Source organism: Calonectris borealis, chromosome 21 (genome assembly GCF_964195595.1).
Source record: "Calonectris borealis chromosome 21, bCalBor7.hap1.2, whole genome shotgun sequence".
In the NCBI taxonomy this organism is placed as follows: Eukaryota; Metazoa; Chordata; class Aves; order Procellariiformes; family Procellariidae; genus Calonectris; species Calonectris borealis.
Genome location: NC_134332.1, coordinates 72085 through 76615, shown reverse-complemented (window position 1 = coordinate 76615; position 4531 = coordinate 72085).

Below are 4531 nucleotides of genomic sequence, written 5' to 3'. Positions count from 1 at the left end.
CTCCCAACCACAGATGCCTGGTAGACTGTCTGTGTTCAGTCTGCCTGGATGAGTCTGGCAGCTCTCAAAGGTTCTGGTGTCACATGCAGTCTTGGATGTGTTGGAAACCTAGCCAGGAGACTCACTGCACATGCACAGCATCCAGTCATAAGAACTTTGGTAGCCTATATCTGTGCTGAAACATGGACAAAACTTCTGTGCCTCTGATTAGCTACAATCATGGCACCCTTCCTTTGTAAAGCACTTAGATGTTTGCAGATGAAAATAGTGATGGTATGAGATGCCAACCCTCTGCCATGCTACAAGGTAAGTATTCTGTCCTCTTAGAACTGGAGGAATAAACCTTCCAGGAGGGAAATATTTTTACAAAACCAGATAGTGAACTTTGGCATGGTCTCATCAGCAAGGTGAGGACACTATCAGTCATCATAGTAAGAGAGGCTGGAGTCTGACTTGGTGATGGGAGGTTTCAGATGCAAGTGGCAAAAAGAGGCACTAAAGTCAGTATGTACGTGAAGAAAGAGCCTCCATTTATGGTCAACCATCCCTTTCATGCCCATTACGTGTTGTTTGTTTTCTGTATAGGCTCTTTGATGTTTTCTGTATAGGCTCTTAGACAGAGCGCGGTGACTTTAACAGTGCATCAGCCTAGTCTTAAATGCTGGCCGGTCTCTAGGAGGAGCAAACAAGATTTTGTTGCTCTTGACTTTTCTGCAATGGCAGAAATGCCTGGTAATACTAACAATGCTATTTAGTACTGAATGTTTCTCCTTCATTGTCTTAGTCCACAGCACCAAACTGTAAAGCGCATGGTTATTAATCCATTGGCATCAAGTCTGGTGCCTTTCTATCTGAAAATGAGATGCAAAGCTCAGTCTGTGCACTAGACCAGGCTCAAACATATCCCAGGAGTTAATTGTCTTGTTTTCTAGAGCTTTTCCCACAGTTTTCCAAAAGACACATGTGAGTCATCAGATGTAAGTGTTAGTCACAAAGACCAACTGGGAATCATAGAGATATCCATTGGCTTACTTGATTGTCCCCATTATCCAGCAGAGTAAAATAAATTTAACCTTTTGAGAAGTCTGCATACTGAAAGAGTCATTTAATCTAGTCCTATCTTGGTCATACAAGCACCTTCCAAGAGCTAAACCAGTCCAAAAATCCATAAGAAGCCATCTCTTCCATCCATCCCTATAAAAACCCTGCTATGGGTTTTATGGACAAGACTACAGGAAACATCTTACTTGGGGAGCTAGCTATAAGGAGATTGCTATACCAGCTGTAATTGCTTGAAAACAAAGAAATCTTGACATTTCAGAGCTTTTTTAATTTCTAAGAATGATTAGCAATGAAAAGCAGCTTACACAAGCTATTCAGATATCCTCAAATCTTCCATTCACTGTTCTTTTTCTCCCTACTTTGTCCTGTACTGCCTTTATGATGGAACCGTTGGTTAATAGGATCAATGAGCAACTGCCTTTCCAAATGTCTGAAATTTTATGGCTGAGAAAGAACAGTGCTACACTGATACAGAAATGGCAGATGAAGCTGACAAAGATAACTGGATCCGGATCAGTTCCTGGTGTGCTATGCTGGGTAGAACTTCATTTTGGTCTGTTTGTAGGAGTAATAGTACCCTCTGTCTGTCTCCCAAATGCCTTATGTTGTCCATGCTAATACACCCCATTTAAACTGGAATCTGCGGAATCACTGAACCACCAAGCAGCTTTGTAGATTGTTGCACACTGACTTGAGTGAGGATCTTGCTCTCGGTCTTTATTTGAAAATGGCATTGTATTGTGGACTAACGATGAATCCTCCTGTCCCAAATGCAGGACAGGAATCACTGAAGCCAGTCCAGATTTAGTCAGTGAAATGTATGGCCTTCTCTCACTAATACCATGCCATTATATCTGGCAGAAACATAAATACATGGTTCTGAATCTGGATTTCAATAAGCACCGTCTTGCTGATTATTAACTCATTCTCACCACCAGCCCTCCACCCTGCCCCAACACTTTCAGTGTTGCAAATTAACTGGGACTATGGAAGGCTGAAACAGTCTTTGGGGCTGACGGTCCCAGTGTATCCTTCAGGAAAAGAAAGTAACTTATTTTGCTCAAGATCCACGGTTTTCACTTCTAGAGACATAAAATGGCCACAGCTCTTGCACAACCTGCAAACTGTGTATTCTGGAAGGATGGGCAACCATATCCCGGGCTGCATCAAAGGAATGATGGCCAGCAGGTCGAGGGAGGTGATTCTGCCCCTCTACTCTGCTCTGGTGAGTACTGCGTCCAGCTCTGGAACCCGCAGCACAAGGAAGACATAGACCTGTTGGAGCGGGTTCAGAGGAGGGCCTCAAAAATGATCAGGGGGGTGGAAGGCCTCTCCTATGAAGAAAGGGTGAGAGAGTTGGGGTTATTTAGCCTGGAGAAGAGAAGTCTTTGGGGAGACCTTATTGTGGCCTATCAGTACTTAAAGGGGGCTTATGAGAAAGATGGTGGCAAACTTTTTAGCAGGGCGTATTGCGACAGGACAAGGGGGAATGGTTTTAAACTAAGAGGGTAGATTTAGACTAGATAGAAGGAAGAAATTTTTACAATGAGGGTGGTGAAACACAGGAACAGGTAGCCCAGAGAGGTGGTCGATGCCCCATTCCTGGAAACATTCAAGGTCAGGTTGGACGGGGCTCTGAGCAACCTGATCTAGTTGAAGATGTCCCTGCCCAAGGCAGGGGGTTAGACTAGATGACCTTTAAAGGTCTGTCGTGGTTTAACCCCAGCCAATAACTAAGCCCCACACAGCTGCTCGCTCACTCCCCCCCAGTGGGGTGGGGAAGAGATTCAGAAGGGTAAAAGTGAGAAAACTCGTGGGTTGAGATAAAGACATTTTAATAGGTAAAGCAAAAGCCGCGTATGAAAGCAAAGCAAAACAAGGAATTCATTCACTACTTCCCATCGGCAGGCAGGTGTCCAGCCATCTCCAGGAAAGCAGGACTCCATCATGTGTAACGGTTACTTGGGAAGACAAATGCCATCACTCTGAACATCCCCCCTTCCTTCTTCTTCCCCCAACCTTATATGCTGAGCATGATGTCATATGGTAAGGAATACCCCATTGGTCAGCTGGATTAGCTGTCCTGACTGTGCTCCCTCCCAGCTTCTTGTGCACCTGGCCGAGCATGGGAAGCTGAGAAGTCCTTGACTAGAGTAAACACTACTTAGCAACAACTAAAACATCAGTGTCTTATCAACATTGTTCTCATACTAAATCCAAAACATAGCACTATACCAGCTACTAGGAAGAAAATTAACTCTATCCCTGCCAAAACCAGGACAGTATCCACCCCTTATTCCATACCATTTACGTCATGCCCAAGTCCCACACTATCCAATACATTCTCATTACTCACCATCCCCCTTCCCATCCTTTGATATAATACACAGATATCATTCCCTTCGTCTATGGACCACCCTTGTAAAATGTCTGTAAAATGTCCATAAATGTCCACAAAATGTGGGTTCTGCATTCATTTAGTCCATGACTTAAGGTTCCATCTGTCATGGTGGTCACTCAGGTCAGGAAAGGTGGTGTGTTGCGTGGAGTTACTGGGCACCAAAGCCAGCTCAGGTTGGGTCACTGCTGCACTTGCACTGCTTCTTGTAAGGCTTGTCCTCCATTGGTTCAGGTGGTTCCTGCTATAGTAATTCCTATAACATGCAACTCAAATCACGGGTTACAACAATTTAAATGTACATCCATTACAATCTCCACCCCTGGTCCCTTTGGACAAGACCATACTGTTTAACATTGCAATGAACTCCTCCCCTTGCCCCTGCTTCGTCTTGGGCTTATCCACAGACTGCAGTCCCTTAGGGTTGTACCTGCTCCAAGTGGAACCTTATCCATGAGCCACAGTTTCTCCAGGGGTGTACCTGCTGCGGCATAGACTTATCCACAGCCACAGACGCTTCGAGGTGCACTGGCTCCAGTGTGGCCTTACCCACAGCCACAGTCCCTTCAGAAGGAAACCTGCTCCAACATGGCCTTACCCATGGCTGCAGTCCCTCCAGGGGGGTACCTCCCCTGTCATGGGCTTATCCATGGTGTCTTATCAACATTATTCTCATACTAAATCCAAAACATAGCACTATACCAGCTACTAGGAAGAAAATTAACTCTATCGCTGCCGAAACCAGGACAAGGTCCCTTCCAACCCAAACTATTCTATGATTCAATGATTCTATGAAGTGTGTGCTGCTTCTAAAATCAGGTGGAGTTCCAGTGATGTTGGCTAGTGGTCACGTGAAAACACAAGCTCAGCAAGTTTTGCTTCCTCCCTTTCTAGCCCCATCCCAGGTATCTTCACTCTTGCTCCTCCAGCACAGAGCACATAGAGAGTACTCGCAGAAGCCTCAGCTCTATCCTCCTCCTCCTCCAAAAAACCTGAGGTTTTTTGATGACACCTTTTTGGCTAATCCCATTTGTCCTTTATTTCACGATTCCCTCCTAGACAGACATGAGT